Genomic DNA, 23,172 nt, shown 5'->3' with positions numbered 1-23,172 from the left:
CTTCAACCACAGATTATCACTCAATGAGGGCATGGTGAAGGTGTGCCAAACTACATTGCCGGATGGTGATAGGCATGCATATCATCATGTGTGTGTCACTGGAATGAAAAGTAGTGTAATTTAATGACTGGCCTTTGTACTCATTATTCAAAGTTGCTGATTATAGAAATATATAATACCTCAAAACCCTGAACTATGAAAAGTACTTAATTTTTTTATTTTGCAATGCACAGATCAAGAATACATTTTAAGACTATACATTCCATACATTCATGGACACAATGTCATTGCATTATTTAATGCTTGTATCCCTTTGAGCTGAGATTTTTCATCATCAGCTGAGAAATAGCAGACCATCATTATCAGTTGAGAATTTCAAATCTTATCTAAATAACCATTCTGAGTTGCCGCAGGTTTTCTTTTTCCTTCTCGTTGAAAGATAAGCTACTAGTTTTAAAACTGACTGATATATACATTTATGATTCCGATACATTCCTTTGGGCACAGGTAGACGATGCTCGCTGAAAACAATGAAAAGATTTAATCAGAAATCATCTTGCATTAGTATTGATAGTTTGCTGCTTTGAAAATAGCTTGTTGCCCGATTTGAACAAAGGAGTTCAAAACGTGTTTATGTATTGATGTTTGTTGCTGTTTTTGATTTGGAACAACATTAATAGCTAAAGTAAATATCTGCTTGTCTGAAGTTGAGAGCTTCAGATGATGATAATTTGTAGAAGAGAGTTTAGGCTGTTGAGTGTGATGTCTACTGGTCAGTCATATGCAGGTAGTCTTTAACAAACCTGAACTTAAATTCATTTTCAAAACATCTGACATAATCAGGTATGTCTTGTTTTCCTTTTTATTTTAAACTCATAACTTTGGTCTGAAAGAAAACCATGATTTTTACACATCAGTTTGGTTTTTATAAATCATCTTTAAGGATACCCACATAGTTTGCTTGCACAGTGCATGAAATCCTTGACTTTTGTGGTTTCCTGTGGAGTTTAAGCGGTGTGTGTACATACAGGGTGTCCATCAAGTTCTTGTGAAACTTTGAACTTTTATTACTTTTGATTTACTCGTGATAGAAACAAACTATAAATGGTTCATGAAAGCATATTTCATCAAGTTTTTATTCAATACAGTTCAAATATTATTATTTGAATATAAGAGAGAAAATTAGGCTTCAACCTAACCGCCATCTTTTTTAATACATCGTTCAATCTGATTTTCTAATTTGTTGAAAATATTCTCCAGTTCCTGCTGAGTAATTTCATGAATTACATTTGTGATTGTCACCCTAAGTTCATCCAAAGAATGTGGTTTTAATGAGTGACCAACAGTTTTACATAACCCCATAAAATGTAGTCCAATGGGAACAGGTCAGGCGAATGAGGTGGCCAAGTTACTGAGCCACATCTGCTTCTTCCAAAAATAGAAAGAACCAATGATGTGCGACTCCATGAGAGAACACCAGACATCGATTTTTGGTGAGTCTCTTTAATTTAATGTTGGCCTGAGGTTTTTCTGTCCCCTAAATGTGGTAATTCTAGTGGTTGACTTAACCACTGATGTAAAAGGTGGGACTGACTCAATCGGTCAACTTCCCGACCCGGATCTCAACCAATGGTAATCCATCTCTTCTGGATCTGATTTTGACAAATTTCCCTGACAATATCTGCTGCTCTTCCTTCGCTCCAATTGGTTCTTCTGACCACGTCCTTGTCAAAGTGGACATCTCTCTGGCTGTTATCAGAGAACCACCTCACCGCCGTCGAGTCTGGCATTTCACTCAAGCCGACTGGCAGGGTCTCCGAGCAGCCATCAAACTTACAGACTGGTCTCCTATCTCTACTTTCTCAAACATCAACTCATCCTGGGAATTCTTTCAAAGAAACTTGCTCTCCTTCATGCACAGATTTATCCCCTCTCGTGTTCAGTTGTCTTACCCTTCCTCCCGCCCTTGGTTTACTGAAGCATGTGGCGAGGCAGTTGTCGTGAAACAACTTGCCTTTGCCTCATGGGAAGCAAACCCAACTGAGGGCAATCTCAGTTCTTTCCACAAAGCTCGGAACAAGTGTGTATCTACCCTCAGGAGAGCCAGAAAACAACATCTTTCTCATCTCAAGTCTGAACTCTCAAACCTCTCTCCCTCCTCAAAATTCTGGTGGCATTTAATCAAATCTGTTTCTGGTGTATGTTCCCCCTCCATCCCCTCCCTTACCTCAAATGGCCGCACTGCTGATTCCACACGTGATAAAGCTGAATGTCTAAACTCGGTGTTTGCAGCTAAATCTTGTGTCCTAAACCCATCACTATCTCTACCCATTTTACCCAGTCGCACCCAACCGTCCCTGGACTCTGTATCCTTTTCTCCTGACAAGGTGGAGAGCTGGCTTTCAAACCTCGAGTCAGATTCTGCAACCGGTCCAGACGGCATCAGCCCACGTGTCCTCAAAGCCTGCTCTTCTGCTCTTGCTCACCCTCTCTCTGTTCTATTCACCCTCTCATTTGCCCAAGGTCATCTGCCATCTGCTTGGAAATCTGCTAACATCACTGCCCTGCATAAAAAAGGTGCAAAAACAGATCCCTGTAACTACAGACCAATCAGCCTTCTCCCAATCATCAGCAAGGTGATGGAATCCATCATTGCTTCAGACATGAAATCCTTCCTCTTCTCCAATGGCTTGATTTCCAATCATCAATTTGGTTTCAGACCAGGTCACTCTACCCTGGATATGCTGCTTCTGCTCTCCCATCAATGGATGGAGGGCCTCAATGCCAGACAGGAAATCCGAGCCATATCCCTGGACATATCACGTGCTTTTGACACAGTCTGGCACCCTGCCCTACTCACCAAACTCTCTTCCCATGGTATTCAAGGCCATCTCCACTCATGGCTCGCAGACTTCCTCTCCTGTCGCAGTCAACGTGTGGCCCTAAATGGAGTTCTTTCATCCCCTCTTCCTGTGCAGGCTGGAGTTCCTCAAGGTAGCATTCTGGGCCCTGTTCTTTTTCTGGTTTTCATCAATGATCTCTCGGACTCTCTGGAAAATCCTCTATTTCTCTTTGCCGACGACTCCACCCTCTGCCGTACCATCTGTCATCCCTCAGACCGGCAAGCAGCAGCTTCTTCGCTCACTGCAGATCTGGATAAAATCACAAACTGGTCCAACACGTGGAACATGTCTTTCAATCCAGACAAATCTCACACTCTCACTATGTCTCTTCAAAAGGACCGTTTACAAAACTCCCCCATCCACTTTCTCAACAATCCTCTGGAAGAAGTCTTTTCTTTCAAGCTTCTAGGTCTCACTATCTGCCATGACCTTTCCTGGGAAAGTCACATTTCCAACCTCGCCTCAAAAGCCAGTCGCCGACTGGGAATCCTCCGTCGTGCTAAGTCCTTCCTCGGCCCGCTTGAGCTCCTGACCACTTACAAAGCTTTTGTCCGTAGCCTGATGGAGTACTGCTCTCCCCTCTGGGCTGGTGCTCCTGCCTCCCACCTTTCTCGGCTTCACGCTGTCGAAACCAGGGCATTTAAGATCATCGGCATCTCCCGCAATGAAGCTGAGTCTTTGGGCCTCTCACTCAATCACCGCAGGTTGGTCGGTGGTCTTTCTGTCTTCTACCGACTCCTCTCCAGCCTTGCCCCCCCTGCTCTCTCTGCGATTTGTCCCCACCACATTTTCACAGGGCGCTCAATGTCCGCCAACAACCCCCTTCTGGTAAAACTACCAAAATCACGAATCACTGCTCATCTTCACTCTTTCATTCCTCTTTTTTCCCGCCTTTGGAATAAACTTCCTCACTCTATTCTTTCCCATTCTTCCCTCCAGGCTTTCAAAACAGCTGTTCACCACCACCTCTTATCTTCCCCCGATAATCCACCCAAGCCCACTTCCTTCATTTCTCCTGCTTTCCTTCCTGAAAGTCCCTGAAATGTCCATCTTCTCTTCGCCATGTTCCCCGTCCCATCCCCATCCCTCTCCCTTCCACAGTTCACCTAATGTGTCTGTTCCCCACTGTTTTGTCCCTTCCACTCCCGCCCCTCTTGTCTCATGCCCCCTTGCTGTGAGTTGTGTGTTAGCTCTCATACGAGCCTCGACCAAGGTATACAAAAAAAAAAAGAAAAAAAGTTGCCTCGTCCAAAATGTCAACTCATCAAACCCAGGGGAATTGTGTATGTAATAACAGAAATAATAAAAACATCAATAACAACAAAACTGGATGAATTACTCTTTCATATGCTATTTGTAGTTTGTTTCTATCATGAGCACATTGAAAGTTCTAAAAGTTTGAACTTGCATAAAGACTTTATGGTGTGTGTGTGTGTGTGTGTGTGTGTGTGTGTGTGTGTGTGTGTGTGTGTGTGTGTGTGTGTGTGTGTGTGTGTGTGTGTGTGTGTGTGTGTGTGTGTGTGTGTGTGTGTGTGTGTGTGTGTGTGTGTGTGTGTGTGTGTGTGTGTGTGTGTGTGTGTGTGTGTGTGTGTGTGTGTGTGTGTGTGTGTGTGTGTGAATGCACACAGGTATTGGACAAAAAAATGGAAACATCAATGTAAAATCACTTAAGAGGGTGGGTGTTGAATTACCATGTCCAGCCAATATGGCCTGTATGCGCCACTGGCATGGAGTCCACCACCGGCTGGAATTATGCAGGTGGGATGCGGAACCATTCTTCCACGAGAAAGTCAATCAACTCACATTTGTTTGATAGAGGTGGAAAATGCTGTCTCGGGGATTGGTTCAGATCTGGTGAATGAGAAAGCCATGACATATGGATAACATCAGTGTCATGTTCATCAAACAATTGGACGACCACACGTGTTCTGTGGATTTGGGAATTGTCATCCTGGAAAACACCCCTCCTGGCTAGAAAGAAATGCTGCAACATGGGGTGAAGATGATCACTCAGTACCATTAAGTAGTGATTGGCATTGACTTTGCATTCTAAGGGAATGACCACCCAAACTATGCCAGGAAAATGTGCCTCATATATATATATATATATATATATATATATATATATATATATATATATATATATATATATATATATATATATATATATATATCTCTTCTTCTTCTTTTGGCTGCTCCCGTGAGGGGTCGCCACAGCGGATCATCCGTATGATCCGCATTGTGATTTGGCACATGTTTTACGCCTATATATCGATATCTCTATCTCTATCTATCTATCTATCTTTATCTCTATATCTCGATATCTCTATCTCTATGTATCTCTATATATCTCGATATATCTCTATATGTCTCTTTCTCTCTCTATATATCTCTCTATATCTCGATATATCTCTATATATCTATCTTTTTATCTCTTTATCTTTTTCTCTTTTTCTCTATATCTCTATCTCTATCTATCTATCTATATCTCTTTGTCTCTAAATCTCTATATCTCTATCTCTATATCTATCGATCTATCTATGTTTCTCTCGAAATCTATCTATTTCTCTATATCTGTCTCTCTATATCTCTCTCTATCTCTCTCTATCTCTCTCTATCTCTCTCTATCTCTCTCTATCTCTCTCTATCTCTCTCTATCTCTCTATATCTCTCTATATCTCTCTATATCTCTCTATATCTCTCTATATCTCTCTATATCTCTCTATATCTCTCGATATCTCTCGATATCTCTAGATCTCTCTAGATATCTCTAGATATCTCTAGATCTCTCTAGATCGCTCTAGATCTCTCTAGATCTCTCTCTCTCTCTCTCTCTCTCTCTCTCTCTCTCTCTCTCTCTCTCTCTCTCTCTATATATATATATATATATATATATATATATATATATATATATATATATATATATCGATCTATATATATATATATATATATATATATATATCGATCTTTATATCTATCTATATCTGTATATCGATCTATATATCTCTATCTCGATCTCTTTCTCTATCTCAATCTATATCTCTATCTTTTTCTCTATCTCAATCTCCATCTATATCTCAATCTATATCTAGATATCTATCTATCTTTATCTATATCTCTATCTATCTTTATCTATATCTGTTTCTATCTATATCTACATCTATGTCTATATCTCTCTATTTCTCTATTTTTCTCTGTATATCTCTATATTTCTCTATATATCTCTATATATCTCTCTCTATATCGATCTCTATCTCTTTATCTCTATCTCTATCTCTTTCTGTCTCTATCTCTATATCTCTCTATTTCTCAATATCTCTCTATCTATCTATATCTCTATATCTCTCTCTTTATCTCTATATCTCTCTCTTTATCTCTATATCTCTCGATATCTCTCTCTCGATATCTCAATGTCTCTATCTCGATGTCTCTATATCTCTATCTATCTCCATCTCTATATCTCTCTATCTATCTCTCTATCTATCTCTACCTATGTCTCTATCTATCTATCTATATCTCTATATCTCGCTCTGTATCTCTATATCTCTCAATCTCTATGTCTGTATATCTCTCGATATCTCAATGTCTCTATCTCGATGTCTCTATATCTCCATCTATCTCCATATCTCTCTATCTATCTCTCTATCTATCTCTACCTATGTCTCTATCTATATATCTATATATATATATATATATATATATATATATATATATATATATATATATATATATATATATATATATATATATATCGATTTATCTATCTCTATATATCTCTATATCTTTCTATGTCTATATGTGCAAAATATATATATATATATATGTATATATATATATATATATATATATATATATATATATATATATATATATATATATATATATGTGCAAAAATATTGTTGTGGAAATGGCCCTTAGTGTGTTGTTAAATATAGGATTAGCCCAGATCCCCTAATTAAATGCATGTTTAGCCAGGTTGTTCGGTAAATGGACGTTACATGTGTGTTGGGAGATGTAGGAGGCATGTTCGTTGTTCGTGCAATGGTGGTGTACCGAGAGGTTCTTCTTCTTCGTTCCCTTCTCTGAACGAGTCCCCGCCCAGCGCTCTGAGAGGGAGTGGCCGAGAGAAGCGAGTGCAGGAAAGGGAAAGTGGAACTGAGAGGTGGCGCAATCGGCTGTACAAGGGACGGCTGTGTCTGTTTGCGATCGGCTTTTGTGAAGAGCGAGCCAAAAGAAAGGCAAGGAAGGGACTGCAAGAGGTCTGTCTGCCATCAGCTGGAGGAGAAAGTGCTAGCGTCGGTCGGCGATCTGCTGAGGGAGTAACTGAGCCTGAGTGTCGAGTGATGATTCTGCTGAAAATAAACGACAAGGGTTAATTGGCGATCTGCTGAGGGAGTAACTGAACCTGAGAGTAAGTCGGCGCTCTGCTGAGGGAGTAGCTCGCGGTGCGCGTGGTCGGCGATCTATAAGAGAGGAACGGCCTGAGCCTGAGTGTCGAGTGAGGATTCTGCTGTATAGAAACAACTAGTGGGAGGCTGCAATCTGCTTCGAGAGGAACTGGCTGCTGTGTGAGTCGGCTATTGACTTTATGAGGAGGTCATCGACAGGTTCAACCTGCGTCTAACCACGGAGCCTCTGTTCTTACTCACCTCACGGCTCGACGACGTCTTGTAATCCCGTCGATCCACCTGCAGAGCCCAACACCCCGATTTGCCCTGATCTGGTGAGCAGGCCAGGCCTGGATTCGTATGCTGGACCTTGTAAAAAGCCAGCTGGAGCACACCGTGGACCTTCCGCTCTTGTGCCGTCGACCTTACGGGGGCTGAACGTGCTGAGGCTGCGTGCGTGGGCGGTGTGACAAAAGGAGGATGACGCCGCTATTTTGCCACGCTGCATGCTCGAGCTGGGTACTCAAATCCGTTGATATCAGCTTGTCACGAGCCGCATTCGTGCCTTTGACACTTTTCCTCTTGTCCATGAGGCATCACCAAGTCCTCTGTGTCTTGTCTGCATGTTGTCCGTGTCTTGTCTGCATGTTGTCTAAGGTTTATCGCGCTAGGTTTCCCTTCGAAACCCGTAATCCATAGCTCCCGAGTTAAGAACGGGTTATAGATTAATTATAACATTGTCGTGAATGCTTTGCTTGTGTTGTGTTTCCCGTTGTGTCCCCAATAAATCTGGCTGAGTTATACGAGATTTGCCGCCTTGAATTTATTTGTGCCGCGCCGAGGAACGATCCACTCGGTTTGGATATAAAACCCAAACCGGCTACGGACTGGCAGACTCTGCTCGGTCTCTGACAAATGCAGTCTGTAGCGGGGATCTATTCCCCCAGCTGGCAAGGCACAGGTGTATTTTGGTATCGTGATCTGAGGCGCGTAACCCGAGACCTGTGCCGAGCCAGCCGGCGTTATAACCCAGGAGACGGCGGTGCTGTTAAGTGACGCCGAATCTTCAACATTTGGCTGTCAAGAGTAGGGTGGGATTGACATCACTCGTCCGAATCTATAACAATATGTAAATATATATGTACAAAAATATGTACAAATATATATATATATATATATATATATATATATATATATATATATATATATATATATATATATATATATATATATATATATATCTTCTTCTTTCGGCTGCTCCAGTTAGGGGTTGCCACAGCGGATCATCCATCTCCATTTCGCTCTATCCTCCACATCTTCCATTGACACTCCAACCACGTGCATGTCCGCCCTCACCGCATCCATGAACCTCTTCTTTGGCCTTCCTCTTCTCCTCCTACCTGGCGGCTCCATCCTCAGCATCCTTCTCCTGATATACTCCGCTTGCCTCCTGTGCACATGTCCAAACCATCTCAATCTCGCCTCTCTCACTTTGTCTCCAAACCGTCCTACCTGCGCTGTCCCTCTAATATACTCACATTCCTTATCCTGTCCATCCTCGTTACTCCCAACGAGAATCGCAGCATCTTTAACTCTGCCACCTCCAGCTCCGCATCCTGCCTTTTTGTCAGCGCCACCGCCTCCAAACCATACAACATAGCTGGTCTCACTACCGTCTTATATACTTTCCCCTTAACTCTTGCAGCTACCCTTCTGTCACAATTCACTCCTGTAACTCTTCTCCACCCACTCCATCCTGCCTGCATCTTTTTCACTTCTCTACCACACTCTCCGTTACTTTGGACAGTTGATCCCAAGTATTTAAATCCATCCACCTTCACCACCTCAACCCCTTGCAACCGCACCATACCACCACCCTCCCTCTCATTTACGAACATCGTCGACCGAGAATTAACGGGGTCCAACTGCACTTTTTTAAGGTTTGAGAAAAATTAAATCAAATATTCAAAGTGGAATTGCCACTATCTCATAACATTTTATTTTCATATCGTGTGCTACATAACAGGTACATATAAAGGTAAAATAATCTTACTTAGTTTCCTCTGTTGCCCTTCTACATGGACTTCTTCTAAATTTGAATGAAATGTCAGATAGACCCTGTTAATTCTCGGTCGACGACATGTACTCCGTCTTACTCCGACTGACTATCATTCCCCTTCTCTCCAGTGTGTACCTCCACCTCTCAAGGCTCGCCTCAGCCTGCTCCCTACTCTCCCTACAGATCATGATGTCATCCGCGAACATCATAGTCCATGGAGACTCCAGTCTGATCTCGTCCGTCAACCTGTCCATCACCATTGCAAACAGGAAAGGGCTCAGAATCGATCCTTGGTGCAATCCCACTTTTACCTTAAACCGGTCCGTCATTCCGACCGCACACCTCACCGCTGTCACAATGTCCTCATACATATCCTGCACCATCCTCACATACTTCTCTACCACTTCCGACTTCCTCATACAATGCCACAACTCCTCTCTTGGCACCCTATCATAAGCGTTCTCTAAATCCACAAACACACAATGTAACTCCTTCTGGCCTTCCCAATACTTCTCCATCAACATTCTCAAAGCAAACATCACATCAGTGGTGCTCTTTCCTGACACAAACCAATATTGCTGCTCACAAATCGTCACCTCTCTTCTCAACCTAACTTCCACTACTCTTTCCCACAACTTCATGGTGTGGCTTAACAACTTTATCCCTCTGTAATTTCCACACCTCTGCACATCACCCATGTTCTTGAAAATCGGAACCAGTCCACTTAATCTCCACTCCTCCGGCATCCTCTCACTTTACAAGATTTTATTAAACAATCTGGTTAACAACCCCACTGCCATCTCTCCTAAGCACTTCCATGCCTCCACTGGTATTTCATCTGAGCCAACCGCCTTTCCACTCTTCATCCTCTTCATAGCAGTCCTCACTTCATCCTTACTGATCCACCCCACTTCCTGATTCACTATCTCCACCTCTTCCAACCTACTCTCTCTCATTTTCTTCATTCATCAGCCCCTCAAAGTACTCCATCCACCTTCTCAACACACTCTCCTCCCTCGTCAGCACATTCCCATTTACATCCTTTATCACCCTAACCTGCAGCACATCCTTCCCAGCTCGGTCCCTCTGTCTTGCCAATGGGTATAAATCCTTTTCCCCTTCTTTTGTATCCAACTTCTCATACAGCTCGTCATATGCCTTTTTCTTCGCCTTTGCCACCTCTCTCTTTGCCTTTCACCCCACTCCTTGTACTCCTGCCCACTTTCTTCATCTCTCTGACTATCCCACTTCTTTTTCGCCAGCCCCTTCCTCCTTATACTCTCCTGTACTTCCTCGTTCCACCACCAAGTCTGCTTAACTTCCCTCCTCTGTCCAGATGTCACACCAAGTACCTTCCTAGCTATCTCCCTCACCACTTCTGCTGTAGTTGCCCAATCATCCCACCCATCTTGAGCACCATCCAACACCTGTCTCGCCTCCTCCCTAAATTCTACGCAACAGTCTTCCTCCTTCAACTTCCACCATTTGGTCCTTGATTCAGCCCTCACTCCCTTCCTCAACCTCACCTCCAATCGATGCTGTCGAGCTACACTCTCCCCTGCCACCACCTTACAGTCTCCTATCTCTTTCAGGTTGCATCTCCTGCTTTAGATGTAATCCACCTGTGTGCACTTTCCTCCACTCTTGTACGTCACCCTGTGTTCCTCCTCCTTCTTGAAATACGTATTTACCACTGCCATTTCCATTCTTTTTGCAAACTCTACCACCATTTGCCCTTCCACATTTCTCTTGTTGAGATCGTACCGACCCATCACCTCCTCATCCTCTTTATTCCCTTCACCAACATGCCCATTGAAATCTGCTCCAATCACCACTCTTTCATCCTTGGATACACTCTCCACCACTTCATCGAACTCACTCCAGAAATCTTCTTGATATTCCATCTCGCACCCCATATGCGGTGCATATGCACTGATGACATTCATCATCACCCCTTCAATTTCCAACTTCACACTCATTACTCGGTCAGAAACTCTCCTCACCTCCAATACCCTCTTGACATAATCTTCCTTCAGGATTACCCTGACACCATTTCTCCTCCCATCCACACCATGGTAGAACAGTTTGAAACCACCTCCAATGCTCCTAGCCTTACTTCCCATCCACTTGGTCTCTTGTACACACAGTATGTCCACCTTTCTTCTCTCCATCATATCAGCCAACTCTCGCCCTTTACCAGTCATAGTCCCAACATTCAGAGTTCCAACTCTCACCTCCACACTTCTACCCTTCCCCCTCTCCCACTGCCTCTGCACCCACCTTCCCATCTCCTTCTCCTCTTTCGCCCAGCAGTAGCACAATTTCCACTGGTACCTGGCTGACCACCGGTACCGGTGGCAGTCGTTGGTAACCCGGGCCTCGACCAATCCGGTATGGAAATCCGTTTTGTTGTCCACATAATGATTTGCATAGGTTTTTACGCCGGATGCCCTTCCTGACGCAACCCTGGTCGCCTCTTACGACACACAGGGATATGGTACACCTATTCGAACCGGGGCATACACCGGGACCAGTACACAGGTACTCATTTCGCCGACCTCGGAAGGATGACAGGCTGAGTCAACCCCCTGGTGTAGATTAATTCAGTGGCCCAACGGGGCTTTAACTCAGGACCACCTTTTGGGTCCCAAGCCGCTGCCCGAACCACTGTGCCAACACCAGGTATATATATATATATATATATATATATATATATATATATATATATATATATATATATATATATATATATATATATATATATATATATATATATATATATATATATATATATATATATATATATATATATATATATATATATATATATATATATATATATATATATATATATATATATATATATATATATATACATATATATATATATATTTATATTTATATATTTATATATATATATATATATATATATATATATATATATATATATATATATACATATATACATATATATATACATATATACATATATATATACATATATACATATATATATATATATATATATATATATATATATATTGTTACGGTTGTGGAAATTCGCATTACACCATAAAGGGCCCTCACGTGAGATATCTCTGTAAGTACATGTGGAGTTAGCCCAAACCCGTTGTTATAGAGGGAATTTATGTGATCCATCCGGGCTGCGACGCTTTAAGTTAGCCATTTTTTCTGTTCTATCTTTTATTTCAAACAAACAGCATCTCAACAACCACGCCATCCCCACCACAGCGCCAACCACACTACAACCACGCCACCTCCACCATCTACGCTACCACATCTTTTCCACTCGCCATTCAGTAGGCCCTGTGCGGTTACGATCTCCGGGAACAAACAAAAACCAACAACGATGCTCGGGGGTTTTCCCGCCTGTTTCTCCCGTCGAAATTCTCCGCGCTCGGAGTGGGGGAAGTGCGATCCGAGCCGGAGGTCAAAGGTGAGAAAAGGTGGGGGCCTCTTTTTGGGGGAATAATTCCCTGTCTCTGAGCCAAGACTGACTCCCCCGGCCCCCGCACGGCGCGGGGTGGAGGGGGAGCGAGAGGTCACGCCCCCCTTCGAGAGGCTTCTCCAAGAAGCTCGAAGGGAGGATGGGCTGAAAACGGGGCGGAGCGAAGGGCGGAGACCCGCGCTACAAAAGGCGGACAGGACGGACCTTGGGGAGTGGTTGGTCGAGAGTTGGTCGAGAGTTGGTCGAGTTGGTTCTTCGAGGCTTCCTGTCTGCTTGTCTTGTCGGGGGAAGAGTCCTGCGCCCACGGCTTGGCGAGCGGCCTGTCGCGAAGGCACGGACGGGAGACGCGGCAGCGCCGGTTGTGAGGTGGACCTGCGCGTCCGGACGAGGAGTGCCGGAGAGGGTTCGCCAGCCGCGAGAGAGGTCGGGGCCAGGCGCGACCACGCTGACGGTCGTGGGAGAGGGGCTCACCGGCAACGAAAAGGGAAGTCACGACTTCTTTTTCCTTTTCCTTTGCTTTTTGTGTAAATGTCTGTGGGTGGCGCCATCCATCAAATAGTATTGTTTTAAGTGTTGCCGTGTGTTCGCGTATTCGGTCGTAGCTCTGCATTGTTGTTGTTGTTTTAAATTGCTTTATGTGCATTTCTGATTCTGTTTGGCTGTATATGTGTGCTCCGTGTGCCGTGTAATTAAAGTGCATTATGTTGAATTGTTCCCTGTTTCGCTGCGTCCTTTGCTTCGTTTGAATCTCCTTCTTGCTTCACGTAACGGGTTCGTCGTGGGCTTAATACGCCCGATAATTAATCGGAACCGTCGAGGCCGACGATAACACCGCTCGGTTATCCCGATAGCACGGAATGGACCGCTTAAGCGTCCCGTGTCCAGAGTCGACCTGCGGCGAGGTGCGATCGCCTGGTCTACCATCCGCGTGGGCACTTAGGTAGGTCGAGTTTGGCGAACAACCCTATCCCACGTGGGTGGCCGATTGGCACGATCGTGGTGAGGCCGAAAGGCCCACCCGTGACTAGCTCCCAGCGTTAGTCCGAGAGGGTCACGACTGAATTGTCCGTCCGGTGGGCGACGTGCCGCGATTCGAGTCACGTGGCCGATCGCACACCAGCGGGCACGAATTCACAACTATATATATATATATATATATATATATATATATATATATATATATATATATATATATATATATATATATATATATATATATATATAATACATATATACAGTGGGGAGAACAAGTATTTCATACACTGCCGATTTTGCTGGTTTTCCCACTTGCAAAGCACGTAGAGGTCTGTAATTTTTATCATAGGTACACTTCAACTGTGAAAGATGGAATCTAAAACAAAAATCCTGAAAATCACATTGTATGACTTTTAAATAATAAATTTGCATTTTATTGCATTAAATAAGTATTTGATCACCTACCAACCAGTAAGAATTCCGGCTCTCACAGACCTGTTACTTTTGTCTTTAAGAAGCCCTCCCATTCTCCACTCATTACCTGTATTAACTGCACCTGTTTGAACTCGTTATCTGCATAAAAGACAGCTGTTCACACTCACTCAATCAGACTCCAACCTCTCCACAATGGGCAAGACTAGAGAGCTGTCTAAGGACATCAGGGACAAAATTGTAAACTTGCACAAGGCTGGGATGGGCTACAGGACAATAGGCAAGCAGCTTGGTGACAAGGCAACAACTGTTGGCGCAATTATTAGAAAATGGAAGAAGTTCAAGATAACAGTCAACCTCCCTCAGTCTGGGGCTGCATGCAAGATCTCACCTCGTGGAGCCTCAATTATCATGAGAAAGGTGAGGGATCAGCCCAGAACTACACGGCAGGATCTGGTCCATGACCTGAAGAGAGCTGGGACCACAGTATCAAAGAAAACCATAAGTAACACACTACGCCGTCATGGATTAAAATCCTGCAGCGCACACAAGGTCCCTCTGCTCAAGCCAGCGCATGTCCAGACCAGTCTGAAGTTTGCCAATGACCACCTGGTTGATCCAGAGGAGGAATGGGAGAAGGTCATGTGGTCTGATGAGACCAAAATAGAGCTTTTTGGTTTCAACTCCACTCGCCGTGTTTGGAGGAAGAAGAAGGATGAGTACAACCCCAAGAACACCATCCCAACCGTGAAGCATGGAGGTGGAAACATCATTCTTTGGAGATGCTTTTCTGCAAAGGGGACAGGACGACTGCGCCGTATTGAGGGGAGGAAGGATGGGGCCATGTATCGCGAGATCTTGGCCAACAACCTCCTTCCCTCAACAAGAGCATTGAAGATGGGGCGTGGCTGGGTCTTCCAGCATGACAACGACCCAAAACACACAGCCAGGGCAACCAAGGAGTGGCTCCGTAAGAAGCATCTCAAGGTCCTGGAGTGGCCTAGCCAGTCTCCAGACCTGAACCCAATAGAAAATCTTTGGAGGGAGCTGAAAGTCTGTGTTGCCCAACGACAGCCCCGAAACCTGAAGGATCTGGAGAAGATCTGTGTGGAGGAGTGGGCCAAAATCCCTGCTGCAGTCTGTGCAAACCTGGTTAAGAACTACAGGAAACGTCTGATCTCTGTAATTGCAAACAAAGGTTTCTGTACCAAATATTAAGTTGTTTTTCTGATGTATCAAATACTTATTTCATGCAATAAAATGCAAATTAATTATTTTAAAATCATACAATGTGATTTTCAGGATTTTTGTTTTCGATTCCGTCTTTCACAGTTGAAGTGTACCTCTGATAAAAAAAAAATTACAGACCTCTACGTGCTTTGATCGTGGGAAAACCTGCAAAATCGGCAGTGTATCAAATACTTGTTCTCCCCACTGTATAAATATATATATTGGCCTCCCCCTCTTCTCCATAACTCCCTGAAGACAGATAAACCCCATTCAGCTAGCGAAACACCTCGTGTGCTCAGAAAGGTCTGAAGACCAAGTGACACACGCCAGTGCTGCCTGCCACTCATCTGCACTCTACCCTAAAGTTCCTGTAAGGCTGATAGAGAAATTAAAATCCAATTTCTAAATTGGATTTCTAAAATCCAATCTAAAACTGCTCCTGGATGCAGCACCTCCAACTCTGTGAGAACCCATGCGGAGTTGTCCATTATGGTTTTTGTCGCATGGCTCAAATTCTCTCCTGATGGCATTTCTATTTCCCCTTGCACCTCTCACCTATCTCCTATGTCACCACTCATTCCACGCCCAGGACTCCCACACACAGCAGGCTGCACACATTCCAAGGTTATGTGTTGACATTCCACACCTTCAACCTTGCCTGCGCACTGACCAACTGCCTCGCACTCCAGGGTTACATTCTCGACCGCCAGGTGAGTATCCACAAACGTTTCGGCCTCGGCAGCACATACAGATGCTGTAGTCTGGACTGTGGGCTCACAGCATTCATTCACAGGCACTCCATACACACATTCAGGGGTCACGCATGCATGCACCCCATCGGACAGAGTCTCTTTATTAGCGTAAAATTCACTTTCTACCTTAAGCTCATTGTCCACACCGTGTATGCATGTACCCACGTACCTGCTTTGTTCCACAATCACCTCGGTCCGGTCACTTCTCTCCAGCAGGTTGCTCATCATTGATTCGCCACACTCCTCCGGGGCTGTCAGCTCCACATGCTGGACCTGCTCAAAATATATTTCATTCGTCAACAACTCCATATGCTCCCTCAATGTCTCCTCCACCAGGGTTTGCTCTAATTGTGGTGTCATCCGACGAGTGATGTCAATCAAGTTCCGCACCACTAACATTACTCCCTGTGGTGATGTCTCACATCCCATATTATTGTGCTGTTCTACTTCCTGGCTCCATTTTCCTTTCCATTTGAGTCGTTCTTCCTCTCCGAGCCTTTTTAGTTGTTCGTTATCTTTCCGGAGTTTTTCCATCTCCGTGTACTCCAACGTGGCTCTCTCCTTTAGTTGGTCAATTTCAAATTTGTTTTCTTTTTGTTTTCTATTCCACTGTCTCTCTTGTTCCTCATTCGCCAATCTCTTCATTTCCTTCAATTGGTTAATCTCCCTTTCCTGCTTCATTCATTGTTCTTTCACTACTCTTTCTTGCATCTCATTCTTTAATCTTGCTTTGGCTTCTAGCCGTTTTATCTGCACAGTGTGGTTCCTTAACGTGTCATTCTCCGTTCTCTTTCTTTCTTCTCCTGACATCCTCAGCTCGTTTTGTAATCCCGTCTCTTTGTTTTGGCGTTTCTGTAACTCAGAAGTTTTTTTCCATAATTTCTCGCTCATCTCCGCATACTCCAACTTTGCTTTCCCCTTTATGTCGTTCATTCTCTTACCGTATTCCTTGCTCGTCTCCACAACTTTTTTGCATGCTTCCTCCCTCAATTCGTTCACTCTCTTACCGTATTCCTCGTGAATTTCCAGTTTTGTTTTCCAATCTTCTTCCAATTCCTTCCTGTCCCGAGAATTACTAATTTGCTCTTCCTCTATTCTTTCGTTCAGTTTGCTCTTCTCTTGTTCCAACTCATGGGTACTCCACTCTACTTTCCTCATTTCTTCCTGTAGTTCTTCGAACTGTCTTGACTTTTCCAACAATTATTCCTTCCTTTGCTCCAGATATTTCTCTCTTTTTATCTTCTGTTCTTGGCTTTCTCTTATCTGATTGCCTGATCTTACCTCTTCCTTCAATTATTACAATTCAAAATCGTGTTCACATTTTTCCTTTTCTAGCTTTTTTTCCATTCTTCCTCCAAGCTCTTCCTATCCCGAGAATTACTAATTTGCTTCTCCTCTATTCTTTTGTTCAGTTCGCTCTTCTCTTGTTCCAACTTATGGGTACTCCCCTCTACTTTTCTCATTTCTTCCTGTAGTTCCTTGAACTGTCTCGACTTTTCCAACCATTCATGGGTAATCCGCTCTACTTTAATTCATTCTCCACGTAGTTCCATGCCTGTGTTGGCTAAATCTTCCTCCAGCCCCCGAATTCGTTCCTGGGCATCGGCCAGTTGTTGTGACTCCCTGTGCACATATCCTCATGAACCTCGTCTGCGTGCCGTTGTGCCTCGTCCAATTCAATTTTCAATTCCTCTATATAGTCATCACCACACCTCCACTGCTCCAAGGCATCCGACAATCGTGTATGAAGCTCGACAAATGTACGCTTTGTCGTCCCGCTTCGCCTGCCATGACCACATGGTTTTTTTCACCCGATCCACTCAAACATAAAATTAAATCAAATTTGGACCTTTTTTATCCTCTCTTCACGCCTCTCGTAACGAATGTCCGCGGTGCGAAATGCACCACAGGTCCAAATATCCCACTCCTGATACCAAATGTTAAGGATTCAGCGACGGAGGGATTCTCAACCCACTCCGGCTCTCTCCGGGGTTTATAACACCCGCTGGCTCAGCACAGGCCTCGGGTCACGCGTCTTCAATCGCGATACCAACGTAATCCTGAACCTTACCAGTTGGGGAAATAGAACCCTGGTTACAGACTGGTTTTGTCAGATGCCGAGCGTTTTCTGCCAGTCTGTAACCATTTTTGGTTTTATATGCCAATCGAACGGATCGTTCCTCGACGCGACACGAATTAATCCAGAGCGGCAACTTCATACAAACCAACCAGATTTATTGGGGAACATCGGGGAATATGACACAAGCAAAACATTCACGACAATGTTTTTATTAACAATCTTTAACCCGTTCTTAACTAGGGAACTACGGATTACAGGATTTGAGGGGGTCCCTACCGAGATATGCCTTATACAACGTGCAGACAAGACACACAGACAGCACGCATGCAGACAAGACGGAGTACTTGGTGATGTTTCATGGAAGAGAGGAAAGTGTCAAAAGCACGAATGTCACTCGTAACAAGCGGATGTCCATGGATTCGAGCCCCAAGCTCGAACACGCCGCGTGGCAAGATGGCGGAGCCGTACTCTTTCTTCTCAAGGCACCACGTGTGCACGCCCTCCTTAGCGCATTCTGGCCCCGTGCAATGTCGACAGCACAAGACCGTTAGATAGACGATGGGTTTCAGCTGATTTTTCTCAAGGTCCAGCATACAAATCCAGGCCTGGCCTGTTCACCAGACAAGGCCGAATCGAGGTGCCGGGCTCCACAGGCTGGGTCCATGGGATTCCAAGACATCGTCGAGCCTTGAGGTGAGTAGGGACCGTCAGAGGCTCTGTCGTTTCCTCTCTTGCCTTCCCGCCTCGAAGCCCAACTTCTCAACTCCGTCCTCTCAGTTTCTTTCTCTGCAGAATCACCTTTTCCTTTCCTTCTCTACGCTCGCCTCTCAAAGCTGACTGCCGTTTCTCTCAGGGCAGAATCACCTCCGTCCTCTTAGTTTCTTTCTCTGCAGAATAACCTTTTCCTTTCCTTCTCACCTCAAAACCGGAGCACGCCTCGAAAAACCGACTGTTCGCCCAAACTGAAACTTTTTATAAGGTCTTCGTTCGCTCGCTTGCGAGCCACTCGCTCCTCCCCCTTTACGAAGCCGAAAAACTCCTCCCCTTAGCTCCACCTCCCTCTCCAGGCCACTCGCCCTCAGCCGACTGGGCAGGGCCTATCGTCCGAAGAAGTGAAGGAAGAAGAGGGAGCTCTCGATCCACCACCACCGCACAAACAATCAAACATGCATCCTACACCTCCCGACACATGTAACGTCCATTTTACCGAACAACCTAGCTAAACATGCACTTAATGGGGGATCTGAGCTTATCCTATATTTAGTAGCCTGCTAAGGGCCATTTCTGTAACAATATTTAGATATCGTCAGCCTTTATTCTACATGTACAACATTATTGATCAAGCAATGGAACAATTTACTGCCTCCTCTTGTGCACTTCTGTTCAAAGATGGCCAGGTATTCATTACATATGCAAATCTCCTCCCACCCGGAAAACACCGAGGATGACCCAAAGAAGGCGGGTAATTGACTTTGCACATATGAGAAAATTTTGGGTATGAATGTTAACATTTGATTCAGTAAGTTCATCTTCGACAGTTTCCTCTGATTTATTGGATGAGATCATTGGAAGATGAATAAATTCAGGCCGGCCTCTTAGATGACCTTCATGGGAAATTAAGGTCCAGGGTAGATGGCTGTATCCCGTTTGTAAGGGGGGGGTGGGTTGGGACGACAATGGTGGTGGGGTCGGTTATAATTTTAAAGGCCTTAACCACCATGAGAAAACATGAAGATTTTCAACTCCATTGCATGCATTCAGAGTTTGAGGTTGTGGGGTTAAGTTGTCAGTTGCTGTGTTGATGGAGTGTCAGCACTGTCCATAATTAGTGGATAGTTCAGATAAGTTGTGTTTTGAGGTCCTCCAAGTTTTTGGAACCAGTGAGGGCCAGGTAAGATGTGGTAGGATTGGAAAGGCATGTACGCTGTGAGCGGCTATTTTATCTTCGTGGAAGACTCGTGGCAGAAGTGCAGAGCCTTTGTGGTGGGCTGGCCGATGATGAGCTGAGAGAACGCAAGTTTGTGAGGGAATAAATTGAGTAATCCTAATCTGTGATAACAAACAGGGTGTTAGATCCTAAGCAACGGGATGTAGCCTTTTAATTGGACAGGATTAGAAGGCTACAAGTTATGTCGGTGTGATAGGAAGGAGAGAAGAGGAGGAGGAGGAGTAGCAATCTAGGTAAAAGACAGCATTGCATCAAGAGAAAGATGTGACATTAAGGAGGGAATTAATGTGGAGGATTCTGTATGGGTAGAGTTTAGAGATTATAAAAACAGTAAAATACTGGTAGGATGCTTTTATAGGACTCTGGGTGTGAAGGAAGATGAGGAAGGAGTACATGAAGAATTCAAAAGGGTATGTGGTAAGGGAAGAGTATTGATTATGGGAGATTTTAACTTGCCAGGGATAGACTGGGTCCAGGGAAAGGGCAGAGCAGATGAGGATTTACTAGTTTTCGTCCATGATTGCTTACTAACCCAGTTTGTAGATACGCCCACAAGGGGGAGTGTAGTGTGAGACCTCCTTTGAAGTGATGATCCCAATATGGTGGAGGTGGGGAGCATTTAGGATCAAGTGACCATAACATTGTGTATGCAAAGACTGTTCAGGATAGTAAGGTAAGGCTATTAGATTTCAGGAAGGCAAACCTTGAGGGTATGATGAGAGACTTGGATGATGTAAATTGGGAGACGCTAACAACAGGACAATTTGGCATCAGATAAATGGGAAACCTTTAAGGACCAAATGTGTAGAGTGCAGAGTAAGTACATTCCAATGAGGTGTGAAACTAGAAGCAGAAAGATGCCAGGGGTGGTTGAGCAGTGAGATAAGGAACGCTATTAAGGAGAAGCAGAAGGCATTAATGAGGTTTAAAGTAACAGGACTGGAATTGGATTTTATCACTATCGGAGTAAACAGAGGCAAGTTCAGAAAATAAGTCGGCAAACCAAAAGAGGGTATGAGAAGGACATGGCTAAGAATATTAAATATAATAGCAAAGCTTTCTTTAAGTGCATCAGGGGAAAAGATCAGGTTAGGACCAGTGTGGGCCAATTGAAGAATAGCACCGGGAGAGTGGTTAGTGATGAAAGTGAGATGGCAGACTTATTAAACAGGTAAAATTCTTCAACTTTTACACAAGAACAGTCAGGAGAATTGCCAATAGCTGACAGTATCTATCAAGGAGGTGAGGAAGGGCTTTTACCGAAGATCCAGGTTGGAGTGGAGGAAGTAAAGGAATAGCTATATAATCCAAAAGAAGATAAGGCTCCAGGGCCAGATCATATACACCCGAGAGTATTGATGGAGGTGGCTGAGCAGGTAATCGAGATGTTAACAGATATTTTCAAGAGTTCACTTGAGGTAAGGTGGATAGCAGAGGGGTAGTGATCAGATTCAGGAAAGCATTGAAACTTGCATAAGTAAGTATTGTAACTCGAAGGTAAGAATTGAAACTTGGGCAAAAGATTGGCAGATGGAATTTAACCTGAGCAAGTGTAAGGTGTTGGGGATGGGAAAGAACAATAAAAATAGAGATTACAGGATGCAAGGGGTAATTAACCTCCGCCATCAAAGATGGATGGAGGTTACTGTTTTCACCCCTGTCTGTTTGTTTGTTTGTTTGTTTGTGAACAGTATTACGGAAAAAACTCATGGACGGATTTCGACGAAACTTGGTGGGAGGATTAGGTATGGTCCAAGGATCATGCCATTAGATTTTGGACTTGGTCCAAAAAAAAAAAACCAGAAAATTTTGCAACTTTTTTCAAAAAAAATTTGATTTTATTTGAAAAATATTTGAATTTTTTTTGCATTTCTACATGTTGTAAGTGATTTCCAACCCCCTAAGAAAAAATTTTAGAGAAAAAAAAAACAAATTTTGCAACTTTTTTTTCAAAAAAATTTCGATTTTTTTTTTTGGCATTTCTACATACGCGTCAAACTCATTTGGTTCATTCAATCATGGTTCAGTTGAGTCTGATCCGTTTTGACCTACAATGAATAGGATATCAGTTTCACTTAAGTGACCCAGCAGTATTGACGGCGGAGGTTTTGCACTCTACCGAGTGCTCCCCCTCTAGTTTTGGAGTGTGTCATACAGGAGAAGGATCTGGGGTGGTAATAGATATGGGAGGTAAGCAGGCAGCAAATGCCATGCAGCTATAGGTAAAGCAAACAGGATTTTAGGTTCTATTCGGAGGGGGATCACTTACAAATCTAAAAAAATGCAGATGAATTATTCAGTGGAATCCCAGTGATAAGACCAGAGGATATAGCCTATGACTAAAGAAGAGGAGAGGTAAAATGGTAGTAAGGCAGGGGGTTTTTTTACTCAGAGTTTTCTCCGCCACCGAAGGTGGGCGGAGGTTTCGTTTTAAACCCTGTCTGTTTGTGTGCAGGATATATAAAAAAGTTATGGATTGATTTGGATTAAATATGGTAGTTAGGTTGGGTGTTTGCCAAAGTTGAATTGATGAGATTTTGGTGAAGATCTGTGTCCAGATGCTAGAATTTTTTGAAGTGATTCTTCACCATTAAGACTGCCAAAAACGATATGTAGCACGATATCTCAACAAGTTATGGACGGACTTGGATGAAATTTGGTGGAAAGGTTGGGTGTGTGAAAAAGACGAATGAATTTGATTTTGGTGAAGGTCTGGATGCAGATCTGGCCCATCAGTGGGATACAAAACGTAACCTGTTCAACCTGGTGGAAGTATGGGATGTGAACCGTTCTCGTTAATGTGCCGTTCTACTATGCTCTACCATGACTCCAATGGTAACTGAGGTAACACCAGTCAATGAGCGTATTATGAGAATAAGGATTAGTCACTCCTTGGGTGTCATTTACCTGGTCTCTGTATATGCTCCTACTGAGGC

The 23,172-nt window shown here is 43.7% G+C and overlaps 1 long non-coding RNA gene across 1 annotated transcript in view; it reads left to right on the top strand.

Moving 5' to 3' along the window:
- The window catches only part of LOC147022996 (uncharacterized), a 4,731-nt gene extending 288 nt beyond the window's left edge, over positions 1 to 4,443 (top strand). The window contains exons 1-2 of the long non-coding RNA XR_015059988.1: positions 1 to 1,583; positions 4,143 to 4,443. The exon at positions 1 to 1,583 is cut by the window's left edge and continues 288 nt beyond it. This is a non-coding gene — a long non-coding RNA (uncharacterized LOC147022996). The remainder of the gene's footprint in view (positions 1,584 to 4,142) is intronic.
- The last annotated feature ends 18,729 nt before the right edge of the window (positions 4,444 to 23,172 follow it).

The sequence above is a fragment of the Eptatretus burgeri genome, chromosome 7 (assembly GCF_056783735.1).
Source record: "Eptatretus burgeri isolate ZD-2024b chromosome 7, Ebu_testis_v1, whole genome shotgun sequence".
NCBI lineage: Eukaryota > Metazoa > Chordata > Myxini > Myxiniformes > Myxinidae > Eptatretus > Eptatretus burgeri.
The sequence above is the reverse complement of the archived record's forward strand: the minus strand, read 5'-3'. Positions and strand labels throughout refer to the sequence as shown.